The sequence below is a fragment of the Podarcis filfolensis genome (assembly GCF_964270895.1).
Source record: "Podarcis filfolensis genome assembly, chromosome: 11".
NCBI classification, from domain to species: Eukaryota; Metazoa; Chordata; class Lepidosauria; order Squamata; family Lacertidae; genus Podarcis; species Podarcis filfolensis.
In genome coordinates, this window is record NC_139613.1 from 59,406,446 (window position 1) to 59,430,940 (window position 24,495).

Here is a 24,495-nt window from a genome sequence, read left to right on the forward strand (position 1 = left end):
TACAGAAAGATGAGGTTAGACAGTCGAAAGTCTCCTTCTTCCACCATGGATCTTATAGTTCTCTCTTTTAAAGGTTTTATTTTATGCATGCACATTTTGTGAATATCTGTTTAAGAGGAAATATTTTGGAATAAAACCTTAAAGGTAAAGGTAAAGGGACCCCTGACCATTAGGTCCAGTCGTGACCAACTCTGGGGTTGCAACTCTATCTCGCTTTATTGGCCGAGAGAGCCGGTGTACAGCTTCCGGGTTATGTGGCCAGCATGACTAAGCCACTTCTGGCGAACCAGAGCAACGCACGGAAACGCCGTTTACCTTCCCGCCGAAGCGGTACCTATTTATCTACTTGCACTTTGACATGCTTTCGAACTGCTAGGTTGGCAGGAGCAGGGACCGAGCAATGGGAGCTCACCCCGTCGTGGGGATTCAAACCGCCGACCTTCTGATCGGCAAGCCCTAGGCTCTGTGGTTTAACCCACAGCGCCACCTGCATCCCTTAAACATTGCCAAATGAAAACCTAACTCCTTTCATCTTGAGAAATAAATGAAGTAATATCTATAGCTTAATATAATCGTAACCTATCACAGCGGCTGTAAAGCAAAAAGAATTTGGTGTTAGGAAAAGTGGCCCTTCAGTTGGGTGATCTGATAAGGCTGAGGGAAAGTAGAAGGGAATGAAGTGCCCTGTCTCACAGAAGGAGCTAGATTAGGGTCCCCTCCCCCCACTTTCCAACTCCATGGTCCTGTTCGATGCCCAGTCACGCTGGCTTTTCTGCTAAAGCTGTCTGTCATAAGGCTAAACGTCTGTGGCAGAAGCAGACAGAAAATGATTTCCCTTCCATGTGTTTCCCTGATGCACAGTTTCTGCTGCTCAGGAGCAGCAGTGGATGAAGAAAGGACAGAGAGCCTGAGGGAGGCAGTGAGAGGGCCAAGGAACAGGTAAGGACTTCCAAAAGCAGGGGCAAGAGGAAATGACAAGTCCAGCTGGTTGCTTGCGGTCAGGATCTGAGGCATAAGTGCTCCTGCACCTGGCTAGCAAGGTAAAGAAAATGGGCCTATGGCAAATATGATTGTTGACAAGAGACCAGTAGCTCATGGAATGGCAGGAACTCTGGTGTGTGTCTGAGGAGGTGCTATCCTAAGAATTCACAAGTGCTTAACTTTGCCTGAATCGTGTCCTAGTTTTTCCATTATACAAAGTGCAGGGCAGTTCTTCTCACTTTTGCCTTATCAGCAGCTGTCCAGTAAGTGAAGTTAAGTTGGGGGATAGTGGCAAAGATACATTACATTTCATGGCTGAGCCAGCATGTGAACCTTTGCCTCTCCAATTTAGGTCTAACACACCTTTTGGATCTGGTATAAAGTGAAAGGTGGGGTGCATATTATGGTAAATGAAATTAAGGTAGTACTAAGTAAATGAAAGAGAAAACATCTTTTAAAAAGACAGCCAGTGTTTGCATGGCTAATAACTAATAAACACGTTGATTCAGAGAATGTAATTTTAATATGAAACAACAACAGTGAGTATGTTTGGTTCAGTCCTAGTCCAACAGTATAAGCACTTTGCTCCAGTATCTCAGATAGTCCCCAGGGAGCAGGCTGAGACCCAAGGAGCTTGTTGCCTAGCTATAAAGTTCTTACCCTCCAAGTGTCCCTATTTTCCAGGGATGTCCCCAATTTAGGGAAGCCATCCCGGTTTCTGATTTATCCCAGAATGTCCCACTTTTCCTTAGGATGTCCCTATTTTCATTGGAGAAATGTTGGAGGGTATGGAGTTATCTGATCCCCAAGCAGTCTGAAGGTAGCCCTGTATAGGAAAGGTTTTTTAAAAAAAAATGTTTAATGTTTTATTATGTTTTTATATATGTTGTTACCCAGAGTGGCTGGGGCAACCCAGTAAGATGTGTGGGGTATAAATAGTAAAATTATCATTAGGTAAAGGTAAAGGTACCCCTGCCCGTTCGGGCCAGTCTTGCCAGACTCTAGGGTTGTGCGCTCATCTCACTCTATAGGCCGGGAGCCAGCGCTGTCCGCAGACACTTCCGGGTCACGTGGCCAGCGTGACAAGCTGCATCTGGCAAGCCAGCGCAGCACACAGAACGCCGTTTACCTTCCCGCTGGTAAGCGGTCCCTATTTATCTACTTGCACCCGGAGATGCTTTTGAACTGCTAGGTTGGCAGGCGCTGGGACCGAACGACGGGAGCGCACCCCGCCGCGGGGATTCGAACCGCCGACCTTTCAATCGGCAAGTCCTAGGCGCTGAAGCTTTTACCCACAGCATCACCCGCATTCCAAAAAATTATCATTATGGAATGTGAAATTCCTATTTTCATCGGGGAAATGTTAGAGGATATGCTGAAATGAAAAAGGCCATGGGAACTGTGAAGAAGGTCATAGGAACACTACAATGAAGCTAGGACCATAGGAAGTTTCCTTAGATGGAATCAGATCATTCGTCCATTTAGCTCTGTATTTTTTACACTGACTGGCAGTGCTACTCCAGGAGTTCAGGCCGATGTCTTCCCTAGTGTTACTTGAGGACCTTCTGCACGCAAAACATGGGTTTTACCACTGAGCTACAGCTCTTCACCTACCTTTCTGCTACGGGTAGGACCTGTTCAGGAGGGGTTCCATGTATCTCCTGCTCTTCTTAATTCCTTCCATTATCTGCCCAGACTAACAGAGGCCCTCCTGGAAAAACAAGCCCAGCACGAATTTAACTAGAAAGACATGGGATCTGCATAATTGTTTTAATTGCAGGCAGCTGTACCCAGAATAGTTCTGCTGTCAAACAGACCAACAACTTTGGGGCAATATCACCGCCTTTTTAGTATAACATAAAAGGGACGAAACCTCTTATGATCCCAGTCATTATTACTGTATTTTCTTCTTTAAAAAATATGAAAATCTGTTACTGAGCATGGGAGGGGGAAGAAACCATCTCTGCATGGAGAGTATTTTAAATGAATTTAAATTATGAAGACAAATTAAGTTATGTACCCACTATTTCAGAAGAATGGAAGCCGGAACCTCTATATACATATCTTGGTAGTTAGCATATTTTAAAGGCTCAGATTGACAGTTGTTATATCAGAGAACTTCATGAAGGTGCCAGGTACTGGCACTAGGCCTGGAACTTATATATTATGTTAGCTCCCCTCTGCTTGCCTGAAACTGCAAACACTTTTTAGTTCAGCTTAGAATATTATCGTATACAGGGGCGTCTTACCCATAGAGGCTAGTGGTGCAGGGCGCCAGGGGACCAAGTTCTGGAGGGCACCAGGGAAGAGGCAGAGGCTGGACGCTGCCCACCTCCTCTAGCCCCGCCGGTAGCACCGTCCTCCCGAAAAAAGGTCGACAACTCTGGGAAACGGGGGGAGCTTTGCACCATGGCGCCGGAGTGTTGATTTACATGTGTTGAGAGTGCGCGCACACACATGCACATCTGTTTCCATAGGCAGTTATAGCAGTTTCAATTGAAAAAAATCAATGGCCTGGATAAATTACAGGCATAAAGACAGGAATGAGCAATAGAACAGTAAGGAAAGCCAAGTTCTTCCACCTAAGCATATGCTAAACTCAGTTTAACTGCAACACATACAGCAAATGTGATTCCTCTCATAGTGAGCAAGGATTGCTGTTGCGAGATCATGTATGTTTACATTTTAGGGGTGGGGAATCTGATCTAGAGGCTTCATTCATAATCCCAAACTCAGTACGTGCGGAACCACAGGTTCAGCTTCTGGTGCATGTGCTTAGCTTACAAACTAATGGGGTGGAGCTGCCATGTGTAGGTTATAACTGTGTGGCTGTGTTATAGTAATTATTTCTCCCCACCCCAACACACACACACACACACACACACACACACACACACACACACCCCCAATACCTATATCCAATAATAATTCTGCTCTCTTAATTCACTCAGAAGGCTGTCACATTATGAGCAATATGACTAATGAATAAATCTTAGAGCTACCACATTAATGTCATTGAATTAGCCTGAGATATCGGTTCACTTATTTGAAAAATTAATGACTTCACACTTTGTTTTATTTTTCACAGAATCTTATCTGTGGCCCTGTCATGTTTCAGAATAAGACATTTTGGCCTATTTTCCAACTCATATGCGAAAGAGGAGCCTATAACTATTAAGCCGCTGAGTAAAACCTTTCTGTCAGGTGCTGCTGGTGGTCGCTCGCGAGTAACTAGGCAGGACTCCAAGCCTGTCTTTTACAGGTTTTATTGTGAAAACTATTTACAGGGCAGATCTCCAGAGTTCATGTCCGTCTTAGTCACTGACAGAATCTGGGAGTGGCCCCTTCCGGCTTCTCCCCCAACATAAGAACTTAGACACCCCAAATCTCCTCCTCCCCTCCTTGTGTTTCACCCCTCTGCACAGGCTGGGTGATGGAAGTGGCGTCTGTGCCTCCTGGCCAGCCAGGCTAGGTGAGGCGCTTGGGTTCTCAGCAGCATCTTCGAGCCCTCTCCTTGCTTGGCTGGCCCCTTCCCTCTCTTCTCCACTGGAGCTGCTCCTCAGAAGCATTGGAGGCCCTCGGTATCCCCCTTGCCTCCCTCCCCTCTTCCGATGGCAGTCCCCTGACACTTTCTTTCTACACCAGGAGGTTGCATGTTCTCGGACTAGGGCTGGCTAGATAAAAACAATGATTCTGAAGAAATGTCATATTGAAATGGGTTGTTTCGATTTGTCAGTTATTTTGAGAAATAGCAAAATAAATAACCCAAAGATGCTTTATTCTTAAACCCAAAGGTTTAAGAGACAACCATGCCAAAGTTTTCATGTGGAGGAATGCAATCCTATGCATGTCTAATTAGAAGAAAGCACCAGCGAGTTCAGTGGGGTTTCTTCCCCAGTAAATGTGCTGATGAATCTGTAAAATGATTTGGTAAAACCAAGTTGGGGAGCAGGAATACCTGGTATTGGTGGTTTTCTGGCAAGAAAAAAAGTGAAATATAACTAAAATTCAGCTCAGATATGAAGGGTTCTGTGACTTCAAAAGCTCCCCCAAATCTGGCAACCATTCTGAAATCCATCATGATTTCAACAAACCTGCTTCAACTTTTCCTTGCCAAATCATCTGTATTTTCACTATTAAGACCTCTTTGCTATCTATCCATTACTATCATTATTTCCACACAATAGCTTTAACCTTTTAGAGATGGCAGTTTTCAAAACATCCATGCATAAGATTAATAGCCCTCAGACTACAAATGCCATGATGTTATGCAACTGAAATAAAATACAGATGTGCAAATATATGCAAGTGAACAGTTGATAGTATTGAATGAAGCGATAATACTGAATGAAGTGATCTGCAATCAGTACAAATCAGAATTTGAACTAGGAGACAGATTTTTCTCTGAATTCTGGTGCTCCTAGCCAAATAACAGAACTGAATCAATATAGTTGTCTTAAAGGTAAAGGTAAAGGTACCCCTGCCCGTACGGGCCAGTCTTGACAGACTCTAGGGTTGTGCGCTCATCTCACTCTAGAGGCCGGGAGCCAGCGCTGTCCGCAGACACTTCCGGGTCACGTGGCCAGCGTGACGAAGCTGCTCTGGCGAACCGGCACCAGAGCAGCACATGGAAACGCCGTTTACCTTCCCGCTATAAAGCAGTACCTATTTATCTACTTGCACTTAAGGGTGCTTTTGAACTGCTAGGTGGGCAGGAGCTGGGACCGAACGACGGGAGCTCACCCCGCCATATAGTTGTCTTATATGTAGTTAAACCATTTGTCCATTTAGTCCACTATTGCCTACCACAACTGGCAGAAGTATTCTAGAGCCTGAAACAAGGTTTCTTTTTAGCCCTACAATTTTTTAAGCTGTTGATGCTAGGGATTGAACCCAGAATTTTCTGCATGCAAACCTTGAGCAGTAGTCCCTCTTTATGTGTGGAGTTCATATCTACTTTAATATTGGTCTTTTCCACTCATTATTCACATGTAGGACATATCCATGTTGACAGTGGAGTGGAACCATGCTTTAAGTCCCTCCACCACTATTGCTGTGCATTGCTGTCTGCAGAAGAATTCTGCCATGTGAGCCATGAGTCTGTGCAGTTGGGCCACCCATGCAACTTGGTACCCCAGTCATACACAGACCCTAAATATAAGAAGGTGGTTGCACATCTGGATTCAACATGAGTTTTCCTCCATTTTTCTCTTTTGCAGCTTCATATCTGCAAAGCTGACAGTTTCTGCTTTGAAACAAGGGAGTTATAAGAACCCAAGAAGAGACCTGCTGGATCAGTCCAAAGACCTGTCTAAATGTAATCCAGCACCCTGTTGCCGCAGTAGCTAGCCTCTTGGAACCCCACAAGCAGCATATGAGCACAATCACACTCTCCCACTCACGTTCTTTAGAAACCAGTCTCTGATGCTGGAGGTAATATAGAGCCATCATAAGTAGTAGCCATTGACAGTAACATTCTTCATAAATTTGTGTAATTCCCTTTTAAAACTATTCATGTTAGTGGTTATCATTACATCATGTGGCAACAAATTCCATGCGCTTTGTGGACAAGTACTTACTTTTGTTCGTCTCAAAATTCCCACCGTTCAGCTTCATTGGATGACCTGAGGTTCTAGTACGATGAGAGAGAGAGAAAAAGCTCTCCATCATCTTTCTTCACACTGTGAATAATTTTATGTATTTTTGTCTTTCCTTCCTCATCTTTTTCCTAAGCTGAAAAGCTCAAGGTGTAACCTTTCCTCACATGAGAGTTGTTCCAGCCTTCTGATCATTTTGGCTGTGCTTTTCTACACAGTTTGCAGCACTAAAATATCCTTTTATTAGATGCAGTGGCCAGACCAGACAGAATTCCAAATGCAATTGCACCATATATTTGTAAAACAGCATTATGATATTAGCAATTTCATTGATTCATTTGCAGGAGTTCATTACGAAGGAAGTGTTCTCCTAAACTGCTTTACAAACTGATTATCTTAAATAAAGTAGATGACAATGCTATACAAAAAGGTGAATAAAAGTGGACAAATTTAGCCTGCTTCCAATGTATCTGAAAACTGTGTGTGTGCATGTGTGTGTACATGCATGTATATGCGTATAAATCAATGGAGGGTGAAAGACTCAATTCTAGAAGTCCCTGAGCTCTGACAGATTCTCATTCTCTAAGGGATAAGAGCACTAGGCAATCGGCAGGATCAGCCTCTAAACCTCCCAGTCAGAGCTGAAAATGTTTGATTAAAATAAATCTTCAAGGACATTATTTTCATTTTAGATGCTGTTTTTCACCTTCAGAAGTCTCTGGGAGCCTGAGATCTTATGCTTTGCTTTGATAGCTTTTGTTGATAATCTGAGGAACACTAAAAAGCAAGCACTTTTTGATCCTTAGGTTCACTGACTACCAGCAAGGGGAAAAGACTCATATAGACAAGAAAAGAAGAATGACAAAAGAGGGACCCAACCATCTCCTTTGTAATCCATCTACTTCCTGACACTCCCTAGGCATTGTTAAGCAAAAGTGAGATGAAGCAAGGCAGCTCTAGTTCTCTACAGATTGATATACTTTCTCTCTGAATAACTGAGTATTTGTCCAACTAAAGAACATCATTCCTCAAATGCAGCATTACACTTGTCCATGTTGTAAAAATCCTAAACATAAATGTTATGGGACAGCCCCTAAAACACACCTAGACAGGTACAGGCAAAAATCTAGAGGACTAACTCTGGGCATTGGTTCACTGAATGGAAATAATGTGGAGAGCCAGTGTGGTGTAGTGGTTGAGAGTGGTAGTCTCGTAATCTGGGGGAACGGGGTTCGCGTCTCCGCTCCTCCACCTGCAGCTGCTGGGTGACCTCGGGCCAGTCACACTTCTCTGAAGTCTCTCAGCCCCACTCACCTCACAGAGTGTTTGTTGTGGGGGAGGAAGGGAAAGGAGAATGTTAGCCGCTTTGAGACTCCTGAAGGGGAGTGAAAGGCGGGATATCAAATCCAAACTCTTCTTCTTCTTTCTAGATTAGCCCAGGGCTGATCTAGCTTCAATGACTTGGGCAATTTTAGAAAATGGAACTGTTTTCCCCAAACTTGTCACATTCTCCGTTTATTCTGACACCGCAATTATCGGCCAAACTGGACCCCATCATGCCCCTGATTATGTCATTAGTGGTGGAGTCTCCTTCTTTGGAGGTCTTTAAGCAGAGGCTTGACAACCATATGTCAGGAGTGCTCTGATGGCGTTTCCTGCTTGGCAGGGGGTTGGACTCGATGGCCCTTGTGGTCTCTTCCAACTCTATGATTCTATGATTCTATTCTATGATTCTATGACCCTTCCTCCAAGTGCAGGTAAGCCCTTAGTTGAGTCTTCCATCCAACCTCCATTTAGCTGCCAGCTCCAACAGCCATGGGAGCAGTGAGAGGTCTCTCAGCCCTTGGCTGCACTGGCTCTTTGGAAAACTCAGGTCTGCTTGTGCCTGGCAGTTACACAGACGTGTGCTGGACATCGAAGCCAGGAGAGAGCTCCCACTTCTGCCACTGATGTCTGCAGCCAGGTAAGTAGATGGAATGGAGGGTGGGAGGGAGGGAGGGAAGGGAAAGGATGGTTTGAATGTGATTGTGAGAGCCTGGTTGGGTAGGAGGGGTGAAGAATTCTGAGGGTACCAAGCAAAAGTTTGCAACTATTCTGACACTACTTTTTATTGTTATCCTAACAGAGACTTGTGAAATTACCATCATCATCAACACCACCCCAAAATGAAGACATTTTCATGCAGCTGGAAGCGCTTGTTAAAAAAAGAAATATCTTCTGTTGTTTCTGGAAAGTGCAGCTAGAGGGTGCCTGTCATAACTCTATCATATGCTGCTTAGACTTACTGTGGAGTGGGCTTCTGATGTGGAGAAAGGTTTCCTGCAGAACAATATGACCATGACTGTGTGTATGATAACATAAGGGACAGGGAGAAGGCAGTCTCTCAAGCTATGTTATGCTCAGACTTCACAATTAAATCTTCTTTCAAAAGTAACTTTATTAACTTGATTGTGTGGGTGGTCGCTGAACAAATCCAGGCATACCTGGAGGATGTGGACCATTTGGACCCCTTCCAATCTGGATTCAGGCCCCATCATAGGAACAAAACTGTCTTGGTCACACTGTTCGATGATCTCTGGCGGGCTAGGGACAGAGGTGAAAACTGTTTCCTGGTTCTGCTGGATCTCTCAGTGGCTTTTGATACCATTGACCATGGCATCCTTCTGGACCGTCTACAGGAGTTTGGAGCTGAGGGCACTGCTATACAGCTCCTTCCTCCTGGGCCGTGTCCAGAAAGTGGTGTTGGGGGATGGATGTTCAGACCCCTGGGCAATCACTTGTAGGGAGCCTCGTGGCTCTGCCCTCTCCCACATGCTTTTTAACATCTATGTGAAGGTGCTGGGAGAGATCCTCAGGCAGTGGCGGACCTACGTTTTTGAGACCCTGAAGCTTGAACAGATCTGGGGCCCCTTCACAACCAGCAATGAGGTCTGGGTAACCACTGTTATTGTCCTCTATCGGGTTGTTCCATGGCAGATCACTTTAAAAAACAAACAAACTACCACATCTCAGATTTTGATTAAAATTGCTGCACTGGAATATTTCACATGTCAAAGTCATAGTTTTCAAGTTACTGTGATATTCCACTGACTCTCAAATGTTGTGCTACTGACTCTCAAACTTGTGAATTGTTGAGCTATATACAACAACAAAAAGTTGTGCAATGCAAATTGGGTCCACTAGACCAAAGATTGCGAAGCCATGTGGACTAAAATCACTTCTGGGGGCCCTCCAGGATTAGGGGCCCTGAAGGGGAAGCTTCATCAGTTTCAGAGTAGATCCGCCCCTATCATCAGGGGGTTTGGGCTGAGTGTTCCTCAGTATACGAATGACACTCACCTCTACCTCTCATTTAAACTGGAACCAGTGATGGCAGTGAATGTCCTGTGTGAGTGTCTGGAAGTGGTTGGAGGGTGGTTAATGGATCAAGGTTGAATCCGAACAAGACAGAATCCCTGGGGTACAGGAAGGTGTGGGGATTCCCTCGTCCTGAATGAGGTAACTGTGCTACATATTACCAGGTGCATAGACTGGAGGTCATTATAGACTCACAGCTCTCCAGGGAGGTGCAGGCCTATCTGGTACACTGGCTGAGACCCTACCTTCTTGGCCAGAGTGGTACATGCTCTGGTCATTTCCCACTTGGATTACTGCAATGTGCTCTATGTGGGGCTACTTTTGTTGTTTAGTCGTTTAGTTGTGTCTGACTCTTCGTGACCCCATGGACCAAAGCACGCCAGGCACTCTGTGGGGCTACTAGGAAACTACAGTTAATCCAGAATGTGGCTGCCAGACTGGTGACTGGGAGTGGCATAACCACGTACCGCTGGTCCTAAAAGCTCTGCATTGGCTCCCAGTACATTCTGAACACAATTCAGTGTTGGTGCTGACCTTTAAACCCCTAAACAACCTCTGCCCTGTATACCTGAAGGAGCGTCTTCACCCTACCACTCGGCCTGAATACTGAGGTCCAGCTCTGAGGGCCTTCTGGCAGTTCCCTCGCTGTGAGAAATAAAATTACAGGGAAAGAGGCAGAAGGCTTTTTCAGTAGTTGCACCCACTCAATGGAATGGCCTCTTGGCAGATGTCAAACAATTAAGCAACTAGAAATTTTTTGTAAACATCTGAAGGCAGCCCTGTTTTGGGAAGTTTTTAATATTTAATGTTGGTGGTTTTCCCTCCCTGTATTTTTGTTGGAATCGGCCCAGAGTGGCTGGCACAACCCAGTCAGATGTGTGGGGTACAAGAAATTGATGATGATGAAGAACCATTTGGTTACTCCAAACTAAGGTCAAGTTCCCTCAGCTTCAAACTTATCTTAGTAAGCAAAATGGTAAACTTGTAGGAAATAAACAATGCTTCAAAGGCTTCAGATGCCACCTTAGTCAGTCACTCAGGAAGCCCTCCTCCCATCTCCATAGAGTTTAGTTGGCTCAAAATTGTGTTCAAACCCCAGACGTTCAACAGCCAGGTAGCTCACACCTCTAACAAGCCCCCTTTGCGATCTCAAGGATCACACCTGGACTTTGCTGGGCCATGGACCAAGAAACAGGTGAGAGATGCCATTGCCTTGCTGGCATAGGATTCTGAACAGGAGTGCTTAATTCTCATGGGTGGCACAGTTCCCTTTGTGCTCCACTTGCTTTTAAAACAGGTATACCTCTAACCTTCCTTATTTTCTTCTCTTTTTAGTGTGGGTACTGTGACAGATTTTCATGTTTACTCTTCAGGTTTGGGAAGTTAGGGACTCTCTCTTATAATTAAGGTGTGTATGCACTGTTTGATTTCCTGCCCACAAATGTGTAACCTTGATGTCTGACACAGCATCAATATATTCTGTCTCATTTATTTCTGTGAAATAAACCAAACTTTCTGTATTTCACTGGTGTGTGAACTTCTTTCTTATACATAAGGGCAAAGAGTATACACATATTTTTAGCGAATGCACATACTGACTCCACACAAAAGATTCCAGTCCTCTCACTGAATACATGTGGGACAAACACAACACTATGTCCCCCCCTATATACGTTGCTCTCTGTTAGAAACTATGGGCTGTTTTATATAAGAAAACAAGAATACTGACTGTGGGCTGGTTTCTTCTCCAGTGCCTTTTCAAAGCTAAGTTCTTTTTTTTTTTTTAGCAGAGGGGAATAATATAACGCTTTGTGGGTCATGGACATTTATTTGCTAAGCTCTGTTTTGGTGATGCTGCTATCACAACAAAGCCATGACTGAATGGCTGGAGATGATTTCTTCCATTGTTGACACTATGCTGATGGTGTGTCATAACCCTTAAGTGACAGTGAGAATATGGAGCAAAATCCAATCACGAATTTCACCCTGACATTCCTAGTATGGAAAACATAACATAACCTGGCCGAGTGTCTCTGAACCGTTGTTAACCTTTTCCCCTTGATACCCAGTTGAAGATCCTCATCTCCTCATGAACCTCCTGACAGTAAGAGCTGTTTGACAATGGAATTTGCTGCCAAGGAGTGTGGTGGAGTCTCCTTCTTTGGAGGTCTTTAAGCAGAGGCTTGACAACCATATGTCAGGAGTGCTCTGATGGTGTTTCCTGCTTGGCAGGGGGTTGGACTCGATGGCCCTTGTGGTCTCTTCCAACTCTATGATTCTATGATTCATGAGAAACATCTCAAACCTGATTCAGCTTCTGGTTTTTAGTGAGGGGTGGGGAGTTGCAGTGAATCTGTTAATTTGTGAAATGATTTGTATTGTGAGGCTGTTTCAGAAGCTGTCTCTGAATCTGGACAGATACTTTTAACCACTGTATCCCAAGGGGGAAAAACTGAGTGCAAATAACAGGGACATCTTCAAATCTTTAGTTTAAGAATATGCTCACTTTTGATCCTTTCTGATCTCATGGAGCGAATATCTATTACTATGCTTAAAATTTTGCCTTGTTTTATGGTTACCAATTGCCATTACCTTGGCTTTTAATACACAAGGTGTCTTGAAAATTCGTTTGCTTCCATGGTAGGCTAATAAGGAAAAAGACATACTAATTTTCACAGCAGAACAGCAGAACAATACAAAATTGTTTTTAAAACATTTGAAAATAATTAGATATAATCACAGCTAAGGTTGCCAGGAATGTAGCCACATGGTTCTATTCAAAACAGCAGAGGCACACCAGATGTAAAAACTAACATGGGAACACAGATTGCAACCCATGAGACATCTCTAGTAACTCTGCTTCTCCTCACCAATTATTTGCTTGCTGCCACCACTCCCAGGGTGCGCAGAAGATGCCAAGCTATGCAAAATGATGGCTGAAGAACCTCATGTTATCACCTTGTGCAGTACATACAACGTACTGTGATACAGCTGTGGATTTCAGGCATGAGTCTCTCCCAGCTGTACCTGGAGTTGCCAGGGATTGAACCTAGAACCTTCTGGATGCAAAGCAGATGCTCTACCACTGGGTTATATAGCACTGCTTGGAGGATACTGTTTTAGAGACACTTTCATTTAAAAAAAAGTGGTTTTATGACTGCAGTTTTATCCATTGTGTGCCAATGTTCCAAACAAATCTAGCACACAGTGGATCAAAACAACACAGCCAATGTCCTCAAATATGGAACAGTCACCTTCACAAGATGCACTGTATTGGCATCACACAAAGTGGTTATCCAGCACAGAACTGGGCAGAGGTAGAGGGGAAGCCAAGCAAATGTGTGCTTATGTGCTGAACTGGCCGAAAGAAGGTTCTGAGTCTCTTCCTGGCAGAAGCACTCCACAGCACCCAGCAAGCTGTTGCTGAGTGTCATGGCAGCTCCGCAAAAACCCAGCTTTCACAAACATCCTCTCATAGGCTAAGAGAGAGCAAATTGCCCAAGCCCACCCAATGAGCTTCATAGCTAAGTAGGGATATAACATGGTTTATTAACTCCAGGTAGAGCATCCAAGTTCCTGGCCCATATTGATACACAAGCTAAATGTCACTAATCTGGTGCACATCAACCCTTAATTGGTTCAGAATGTGTACATTTGCTTGTCTTATAAGCAGGACCATTAATTCAGATTTTTAAGAACCTAGCATTTTGTAAAAATGGAATGTCTTGTTCTACAAGCTTCCCAGAAAAAAATATTATGCAAAATCCACACATTTTGCAAATGTCAATTATTATTCCGTGAGATGTGTCAATCAAGAGCAATTTGATTTGAGATACAAATCAAGAGAGATGGCAGAAATGGCCACTTCCATGTGTTCTCACAGTCATTTAAGACATTGTTTCATGTACCACAGAGCTATATGTATGACTAACACAACCCTTTGGGTTGGGATATTTGTGGTCTTTCTCACATTCCACCAGGAGTGCTGACCAGTTCTTCCTGGAAAAGACTTCCATGATTACCCCATGTTGTTGCATTATTCATATGGGAACCCTTGCAGTGTGAAACTGCGTCACATAGAAGCTGCTCCCAGACTGTTAGGAAGAGGGCAGAACATATAATAAGGGCTGCCCAAGACATTTTGCTGCCTGAGGCAAAGGACAAAATGGCACACACATGCACCCAATCCACCTATAGTAGTGAATCCTACTTCAGGACTAGCAATGGCCTTGCCCCTGAGAGAGATCAGTAGGTAGGTGGATAGCGGTGGAGGGCAAGGTGCCTGGCAGACAGTGCTAGCCTCCAACCAAAGGGTATAGTCAGGGAGCTCAGGAGCAAGAGCTGAGGAGCACCATGACTTCCCTGCATCTGCTGCCTGAGGCAGTTGCCTCACTCTGCCTAACGGTATGACCAGCTGTGGGGACAGGAATCTGTGAAAAGTGAAACAAACTCTCATTTCCCCTCCAGGGCAAGCTTATCCCTGTAGATTCAGATCCCTTAGCTTATATTTCTCAACAGTCAGTCTCCAGAAGTATAAGGCCTAGAAATCTCTTTGAACAGCTGAGATTCTAATGGGTGCTGGAATGCTAAATCCTTGATTTCTGGCAATACTGGTCCCTTGGTTAGAGAAGCAGAGAAATTTTATAACTTCTACTCCACTGTTCAATCCCATTACCAATAAGTGAGGTTCTCAAAGGCAGGTTTCTTGTTCCTTCCCTGGGCTTTGTCTTTAGGAGCAGCTGAAATGCATTTGCCAAGCTATACTTGGGACTTCAATTTCTAAACGACACTCCATAAAACTACAGCTCTGTAGACCTCATTTTATGACTAACAAGATAGCCACTTATTAATATTTAATCATCTTTGGCCATTAGGAACACACTTAACAAAAACGGAGTCTGAACAGCTGGTTAATGCTGTATTTATTCACTTTTGCGATCATTGTTGCAGCTCATTACACGTTCTTAATAATGGATGGTACAGTGGTACTTAATTCGTTCCGGAGGTCCGTACTTAACCTAAAACTGTTCTTAACCTGAAGCACCACTTTAGCTAATGGGGCCTCCTGCTGCCGCCGTGCCGCTGGAGCACGATTTCTGTTCTCATCCTGAAGCAAAGTTCTTAACCTGAAGCACTATTTCTGGGTTAGCGGAATCTGTAACCTGAAGCGTATGTAACCTGAGGTACCACTGTATTTGATATCTCATTGGTTTCCTAATTAACTGTCTAGTTCAGTTTTCAAATATGCATGGAAAGCAACAATAGCTTCTAAATACCCCTTTGCAGCCAGAAGCTTTGTCTTGCGAATGTTAGTTCTAACATTTGCTTCCATGCTCCCATTTAAGATATGTCTCCCAAACCCTTACTGAGCCACTTTCCACTGCCGTCCTCTTCCTTTTAAGGTTATGTGTACTCCACATATACAGCTCAGTTCACAAACAATGCGGAGAAATGCCATGTAGACTTCAACCAATGCCTCTGCGGTTTGTTGCTACTAGCAATGCCTGAAAGGAAAGAAGCATTTCATTTTACAATCAATATAAACAACTGCTTCATCTCATCCATAAATTTTCTTGAAAGACATAAACAAAGCCCAATCCCAAATGAGGTCCTGCTCTCATTCACGCCTTTAATCTGAGTTTGGTTTATACTAGGACTTTCATTCTCACCCACTCATTTTCTCTCTATGCAGTTTAGCTATTGAGGAATATAAAAGAAATGTTTCAAATAAATGACGAGAATGTGAAATAGCAAAATGAACTTAATATTCTTCATGATTTTATAGGATGAGAATGTGTAGCTAAACAACAGCAGGAGAATTTCAGCATTCTGGGGAACTATGATCTGAGGTTAGACATTGCAAGGTCTGAGTTCACGAGCTCTTGTTTGTTCTGCATTTCAATAACACACTCTCTGCCCTTCTCATGGGTAATACTTTCTACCTGATTGACGGCGTCTGTCTGGAGCAGTGGTGCAGCTCGTGCTGGACCTCTGATCCAAAGTCTAGCCCCCCCCCATTTGACCCCCATATTTTATATTCAGGCAGAGATGGAGTTGTGGTCTGTAGACTTTATGCACAGCCTTTTATCCACCTAAATATGTCTGAAAATACATTTGACTATGTTTGAAAATATGGCAGAGCTAAATGCCTAAGAATGAGTTAGTTGATAAAATCTTTCCATGGGCCTCTGGATCATCTGGTGGGCTGTTTGGTTTTGTTTCATTTTTAAGAAGTGTAAAGAAAAGTCTCTTGCCAATTTGCTTACTGAGAAGAAAAATGTGTCATTAACATTCTTTCAAAGTATGACACAACTTAAATAGTTTAAACTGAGGAGGGGGAGACATGATTTGGAATTATGAGCCTCAAAGCTTGATGGCATGAGCGTGCAAAAAAAGGAACCTGCTCCCCCAATGCAGAACCTCTGTTTGTATTTAATATGTTGATTACTTTTTAAATAAAAAATAGAAACCCACTGGGTCCTACTCAGAGTAGATCTATAGAACTTAATGAAGAAGACTAATTTAGCTCAAGTAATTTCAAAGGTCTACTCTTGGCACACGCACATGCCCCAAGTAATTCTACACAAATTCCCTAAGTCTGATTAATACGGCCTGCTTTCTACTGTTTGACAAACTTAACCAGGCCACCTTCGCCTCCCCCCACAAGCCCGAATTCCAAATTTGAGATAGTCCAAAGCTGCTGAAGCAGCTGGTTGTAATCACTTGAAATGATGTGTTGTATCTTTGTGCGTTCCTGGCTGCCTCATACAGCAGCTTGAGTGCCACACCTTTTACCCCAGCTAGGCTCTGCCAGGAGGAGTTTTTGTGTTTTTAAACAATCTGTCCACTAGATCACACACCTGTTCTCCTAGAACTGTTAATCCTGTTCTTGAGAAGAAACTCATTTATGTCTTACTCAGCCTGGATTGGCTTTTCACAAGAGTGGGCATATACATGTCCACTCATCAATGGGGTGAGCGCCCAGTGTCCTTATTATAGGTTGGGAACTTTGTTTCTGGGGTTTGAGATTTGGCAGTGATGGGAGCTTTCTACCAAGATGCAAAACTAAAGATGCTTGGCAATTTTATTCAGTCTGCATTTTTCAGTGAACTGATCTAATTTGCAGTTCCTGGACCAATAAGCAGATCAGAATGCATTTATCCTTCAGTTTTCACACGTTTCCAAATTTTACAATACAGTTCTCAAAGAAGCATACAGATTGTGCATTAAATACATGTATTTTTGTATTGTAAAAACTGGGAAAGTGCATATTTTCATGCATATTTGTTTTAAATTAGATTGATGCTGAAATTTGACAATGGGCAGGCCTCTCCAAGCATGTGGACTGATGGACTCTGTGGATGTGTCAAGAACAGATTATTTCCTTGCTCAGATTCGGGCTGATAAGGAGTCAAAAATATTTCTACTGGTAAACAATACATACACATCTGGGAGACAAACCTGAGAGCTTCTGACTACTTTTATTGCACTCAGGAAAGTTTTTTTAACTAAAATAAGAATTCTTTCTTCTTTCCATTAAAAAAAGGTGGGGAGGGGATAACTATTTTTTTATTTTTTTTTAAGTAATATTTATTGAAGTTTCAAAAAATTACAAAAATAAGAAAAAAATAATAAAACAAAAAATAAAAAATACTGAAAAATAAAAACAATTAAAAGCAAATCAATTTTTCCATATCTTATCTTTCATTTACTTGTTTCCTTGACCTCCTCACACCTCCCTTTTTTGTATTCTAGTTCAATTAGTTAATTCAGCAAATCCTTTCCATCTTTGTTTTTATCTTAATCATTTATCTTAATATGTTATAACTTTACATTCTCACCTGTTAACAACCCATTTTTACATACTCCTTTATAACATTACTGCTAAAACCACATAACTTCATTCCAGCATCCTTCTAACATTCCTTAATTTTACAATGTTTCTGTAGATAGTCTTTAAATTTCTTCCAACCTTCTTCTACCGATTCTTCTCCCTGGTCTCGGATTCTGCCGGTCATTTCCGCCAGTTCCATGTAATCCATCACCTTCATCTGCCATTCTTCCCGGGTGGGTAGATCTTGTGTCTTCCAATACTTTGTGATCAGTATTCTTGCTGCTGCTGTAGCATACATAAAAAAAAATTCTATCCTTCTTTAACACCGATTGGCCGACTATGCCCAGGAGAAAGGCCTCTGGTTTCTTCAGAAAGGTATATTTAAATACCTTTTTCATTTCATTATAGATCATCTCCCAGAAAGCCTTAATCCTTGGGCACGTCCACCAAAGGTGAAAGAATGTACCTTCAGTCTCTTTACATTTCCAGCATTTATTATCAGGCAAATGATATATTTTTGCAAGCTTGACTGGTGTCATGTACCACCTATATATCATTTTCATAATATTCTCTCTTAAGGCATTACATGCCGTAAAATGAAATTTACGGCGATAACTAGTATAAGCTCTCGGCTCAAGAGGGAAACTGTGCAGCGGCAAGAAGGATTTTAACTTTGATAATAGCGTAAGAGTAGTGCCCGTCTTGGAAGTCAGAACAGGGATAAAACCCTTTGGATAACAACTGTGCACAGAGTGCAAGGTAATATAAATATGTCAGGGTAGCATTTGTAAGAGGGGTTTTCAAAGTTGGTACTCGCTTCAGCTCTGCCTCCAGGTTCATTCATTTTTGTGAAATTTCAAATAGAATGAGAAAATCCGGAGAACAAATCTTCCCCTATGTTCTCCTTTTTTGCGGCCCCTTCTCCCAGTCCCATTGTGGCACTTTTTTCTAAGGACGCCAACACTTCTTATTTCACAACATTTCATAAGTTTGTTGTTTTAGCCAAAGATCATGACAAACTTGTGGCAATAGTATTAATAAACTAATGCAGAACATACATTCATAATATAAGCCACCATTCATGATGTAAGATAATAAGTTGCCAGAGACACCAAGAAAGTCAAATCCGGTTTGATTTCAAATTATACCTCAGAATCACCACAACAATTTATAGCAGATTTATCTAACAGCTTTTCCCTGTGTTTCTTTTCATTTCTTTTGCAGCCAGTGCATAGAGGGCCACTGTGTGAGTTATGAAGCTATCCTTGTCACTCAAAAGAAACCAAACCATTTCTGCCGAGGTATACCTGCTTGCTTGCTTGCTTGCTTGCTTGTGTGAACAAAGGTTTCAGAAAGCAATCTCTTGGGGGCAGGCTAACAAATAATGAGTGTTGTCTTCCACCTGAAGTTGACCACAAATACGAAGTGTCTGTGTATGGACCTTGTAGTTGCCATACAAGACTGCATTGGGCATCAGTCGGAAATGCAGCTCAATAAATAAATTTCTTAAGGAAACTGGTGAGAGTTTGGTCAGCTCTAAAATGCTCTGTTCTCAATAGTGGATACTAAGGTGAAAATTTGGTGATTCTCATTAGTTGCAGGCTCTTTCTGGATTCTGTCCAGAAGAGCCAATCCCTTAGCCGACACTTATTCAAGCTCAAAGTAGAGCTTAGTTCTGGGAAATAATAATGGTCTAAACCATCTTGACAAGCTGCTTTCCAGAGTTGGTTATCACCCAATTCTATATAGCACAGTGCAGAAAAAATTATCAATAGGCATAGTAGCAATTTTTAAAATATACTTTAACTGAACACAGTTCACTCTTGCCCTGTTAGCCACACAGATTCTGTATGAAGAAGAGCTGCTGATATTTCTGATGGTTAAGAGTATAGCTTCTGGGAGGGGGGGATATTCTGCACAGTTTCCAAAACTTTAATGAATTTCAAATCCGAGCCCCAGATTTCAACACCACAGAACATTTGAGTAAGCACTTTGCTACCAAATATCTTGATGGCAGTTTCAATCAGCAGCTTTCCCTTATTGTAACAGAACTTCATCAATGCTTCATCAGTGCCCCTGTGGCTTTCTGTGCTTTGACTTTCACTGTCTCTGTATGACACTTCCACGAGAGAGTTTCACTAAAGGGTATACCCCGAGTATATAAACGAGTAAGTTTGCTCTGTAGCTTACTGATCTAAGCACCATTTATACCTAGGATTGGATTTGCTGAAAATCATAATCTTGGTTTTAGAGTAATTTATAGATAGGCTTCCCTGTTTACAGTTGTGGTGAACACTTCCAAGGGATTTTTGAGGCCCAATTGTGAATGAGAGAGGAGCACTAAATCACCTGCATACATCAAGACTGAAATCTTTCTGTTCCTAATTACTGCAGAGAGGGACAAAATAAAAAAAATTCCTTCCAGTAGCACCTTAGAGACCAACTAAGTTTGTTATTGCTATGAGCTTTTGTGTGCATGCACACTTCTTCAGATATACTGAAACAGAAGTCACCAGTCCCTTATATATATAGTAAGAGGGTGGGGAGGGGTATTCCTCAGAAGAGAGATAGTTTGCATTGGCTAAATATGGCACCAAATCATTGATATAAACATTAAAAAGAGTGGGAACCAGAATGCAACCTTGCTTCACTTCTTGTGACATTTTAAAAGTATCAGTCATCCCACTATTTAAACCTACTCTGACTTTCATTTCCATATTGCTGTATAGTTCTTCAGTAGCACAAGTCTGCAGTCAACGTTAAGAATTTGAAATTTTCCCCAGAGTCTGTTTATACAGTCGAATACAGCAGAAAGATAAATGAAGATTGTTCTTAATGTTCTTAGCATACGTTCTTAGTCCTCTGAACAGTACTCTGAATCCCACTTGTTCTTCATGAATAATGTTGTTATTTTGCAACCAGTATGTAATTTTTGAAGAAGATACTGTGCGTACAGCTTTGAGAAGATCTCTAGCCAGTAGTTTTGTAGATCCTTCCAATACTCATTCTCCACCCAGAGGGCATTTGGCCCGTGTTGTTTTTGGTGGTAAATAGAGCTCAGGTGGAAGCATATATTCTCCAGCAGCTTTATTTGATTTCAGGCAGGAAATAAAAGCCTTTATCTCATTACAGGAGACTGGTTGCCATTCAGGTAGGTTTGAGAAATACTTATACAGTGCTGGTACATGTGATTGCCCAGAATGACCACCAAATATGTTGGAGAAATATTTAACCCAATCAAGAGACAGGAACCGAGGCTTCCTGTGATGATATCACTTCATTTAAACCCCAAGACATCAGTTCCCAGAATTTGTCTTCCTTCTGTTCCATTCCTGCTAGTTCCAATTCCTGCCACTGGGTTTTGGTATAATCAGCTTTATTGTTTTTGAGCAGACTGCTGTATTCCAATCTATGTTTGATCAAATTTTCCCTGGATTCCTCTAATGGATTCTTACGTGAACCCCTAAATGCCTTAGCCATAACTTTATTAGCCGCTTTGCATTGGCTGTCAACCAGTCAAGGTGTGTTGATTGTGTGTAGTTATTAATTGTAGAAGCTATCAAATAGTGCCTGAGTTCTGTGAAAATATCTTCCAAGCCTAAGCCTAAAGGTAGCAAGAGACCCTTTGCAGTTGCTCCAATTTGGGCATTAAAATTCCCAAAAAGAAGTATAAATGCTGCAGGAAATTTATGACTGAAGTGCTCCAGTTGGGATGTTAGATCTGACTATAGCTTGGTGGTCAGTGGCAGACTATTAGTAGGGGGAAGGTGGATGTTTATACAGGAAAGAAATATTCCTACTTCAGTTTCGATTTGTACCAGCAAAAGATAATTATTTTGAATTCAAAAATCTGCTATCCAAACTTCCCCTGCCAAATCAAGTGATGTAAACAGCTTTTAACAGCTGGCTGGCTAAAAGAGTTATAACTCTGTAAGTGTAGGGGAGGTTTAAGTTCGTGAAGCCAAGTCTCTTGCAAATATATTATATCAAATAGCCCAACCCACCAGGTTCCAGGAAAGAATGTTAAGACCTTTCTGGATGTTTTCTAGTCAGTTACAGTAACTTAAAGGAGAGCTAAAGATACTGTAATTTGCATACGATGCAGGAATTGAAGCCATTGTAGGGGCTTCCCTGGATTTAGGAAATGGTTTACATTGAATTTCTGCTTGCAGTTCAGATTCTATTTTCATTTTTCCATTGGATTTCTTCACTAGCCAGTTATGAATGACCACCTGTGGAACATCTGGAGAGATCTTTCTAGATTTGAATTTGGATTTCCCCTCTCATTCCCTGTCTTTTAAAGTATGTTTATTAATTCACCATTTACTGCATTTTCCTCCCATCTGCACTGTAGGGCAGGAAACAGGGAGGGCCAACCTGAAGCCCCCAAAGTTCCATCAACAGACACTAGTTTGGGGCTTGAACAAATCCAATTAGGTGACAGGCTGAGATCACGGGCCATCAGCATCCTCCTCCACTATCCAGTAGCCTTGGATATGAAGTGGTTAAGTTAAGAATGGAAAATGATTCCTCCAGGTCCATCACTTGAACATTCATATTGGTGTAAAAGCAGGTTTCTGAGTTCAAGTTCCAGTCTTGATAGATGGCCTTTAAACGTTTGGTGGGACACAGGTGGCACTGTGATCTAAACCACCGAGCCTCTTGGGCTTACCAATCATAAGGTTGGCAGTTTGAATCCGTGCGACAGGGTGAACTCCTGTTGCTCTGTCCCTGTTTCTGCCAACCTAGCAGTTCAAAAGCACACTAGCACAAGTAGATAAATAGATACTGCTGCGGTGGGAAGGTAAATGGCGTTTCCGTGCACTCTGGTTTCCATCATGGTGTCCTGTTGTGCCAGAAGCAGTTTAGTTATGCTGGCCACATGACCCGGAAAGCTGACTGTGGACAAACGCTGGCTCCCTCGGCCTGAAAGCGGAGATGAGCATCGCACACCAAAATCAAATTTGACTGGACTTAACCCTCCAGGGGTCCTTTACCTTTTACCTAATTGTTTGGTTATTGAATTTGATGGGTACCTGGCCAACCTAGACCTATCCCCATCTTGATGTACCTTCAAAGCATCACTAGCTTTAGTTTCTTTGCCAGTCAACTTTCAATCTAGAGCTGTGCCAACCTTTCAAGAGCTCTTTCCATTTTCCTCCTCCCTTCCCTCCCGTCCGCCACCCGCAGGACATTCTGCAACAAATTCTATAATCCAAATTCTATAATACAGTTATGCAGTTCTAATATCAAATTCTGTAGTGCACTGAAAGAAGCTTAAAGAGCCAAGTGGGCTTACTATTAGATTAAGTAGCAAAGGGTAAACTATAGCTGATTGCATTATTTAATAAAATCCACTTTTTATTTAGCGTTGCCATGGAGTTTAGTCTCCTGTACTGAAGAGCTAAGGAACGATGGGCTCTCGCTGAATAGTGTAGTTCAGATATGCTGTTGCCAATGCAAGACTTTCTGTGTAGGAATAGAAGAAGGATAATTACAGCACAAATATCCATTATAGAGCTCTGAAGAGGTGCCTCGAGAGAAACTAATGAGGGATTATTCTAACTGCTCTCCTAATAACTTCTTTCTACATGCAGTCAATTAAAGCCATGAGAAATGCAAGAAATGCAAAGCAAGCAAACTTTCTTCTGTCAACCCCACTGCAGCCTGTTCAGACAACCCAACGCGGAAAGGACGATGGCTCAGTGGTAGAGCCTTACTGGACATGCTGAAGGTCTTGGGTTCAAGCCTCCAGCAAGGGCTGGGAAAAGCGGCTGTTGGTCAGAGTGGACAACACTGACTTTAGTATAAAGCAGCTTCCCAAGTTCCTAGGAGACATTGCTACAGCAAGCAAACGTTTTGAACATGAACAAATGGCTGATCCCCAATTTAGGGCCTGCACTATCACATTCACAGCACTCAGGATGGGGCATAAGCTCATCATATTGAGTATTAGTGATTTCAGTTCTGTGAGTGCCATTGCTAATGTAGCCAAAGCGTGAGCCGTATAAGGATTTCTCAGGAGGCTTGGGGGAAGTTCAAAGTTTGCAGAAGTATGCACAATTTATATTATTTATTATTATCATCATCATCTTGCTCTGCCCTTCCTTTCATGAAAGCAGAAGAACCCCTGAGGGACGGGGGATCCCAAAACATTCCAGTGAGGGTGGAATGTGCTCATTGGCTATGAAATTCTAACAGACTATTGGATGCAGGATGGCTGTGGAGATGGGGGGGGGGATGGACCATCTAGAATCCCCAACAGCAGCACTTCACTCTGCAACACTCTGTTGTAGTTTCCATTTGTGGTACCACACCCTATAAAATATCACAGGGTGGTGACCCCCTAACTGGCATTTTCTGCTGTTGCCTCTGCATGGAGCGCCCTTCCCCAGCGCACAAGAGAAGGAGCAACCACCAGCTGCTTCAGATCTCTTGTAAAGTCATACCTTTTTGCCCAGAATTTCCCAGGCATTTCCCTGAATTCCAGTTTTTATATACTTTTATAGTACTGTACTGTTTTACTGGTTTAATACTGTATTTTGTTTTAATAATATTGTTCATTTTTTATGCTGTATGCAGCTTAGAGGTTTATTTGGTTTTTGAAAAATGAAGCAGTTTATAAATGCTTTAAATAAATGAAGTTATGGTGTCACCTCTACTGACACATGCCTAAAGGCCTATTAGTACAAATATTTGGTTGTTTTATTTTATCATAGGGCTGCA

At 42.5% G+C, this 24,495-nt stretch overlaps 2 long non-coding RNA genes across 2 annotated transcripts; both read left to right on the plus strand.

The window, feature by feature from the left end:
• LOC310745094 lies at nucleotides 1–7,744 on the plus strand. The gene is made up of 3 exons (XR_014539928.1): nucleotides 1–150; nucleotides 607–1,040; nucleotides 7,385–7,744. It is a non-coding gene; the product is annotated as an uncharacterized lncRNA (long non-coding RNA).
• A 578-nt stretch (nucleotides 7,745–8,322) lies between these two features.
• LOC310745118 lies at nucleotides 8,323–9,012 on the plus strand. Its single transcript, XR_014539954.1, has 2 exons — nucleotides 8,323–8,541; nucleotides 8,704–9,012. It is a non-coding gene; the product is annotated as an uncharacterized lncRNA (long non-coding RNA).
• The last annotated feature ends 15,483 nt before the right edge of the window (nucleotides 9,013–24,495 follow it).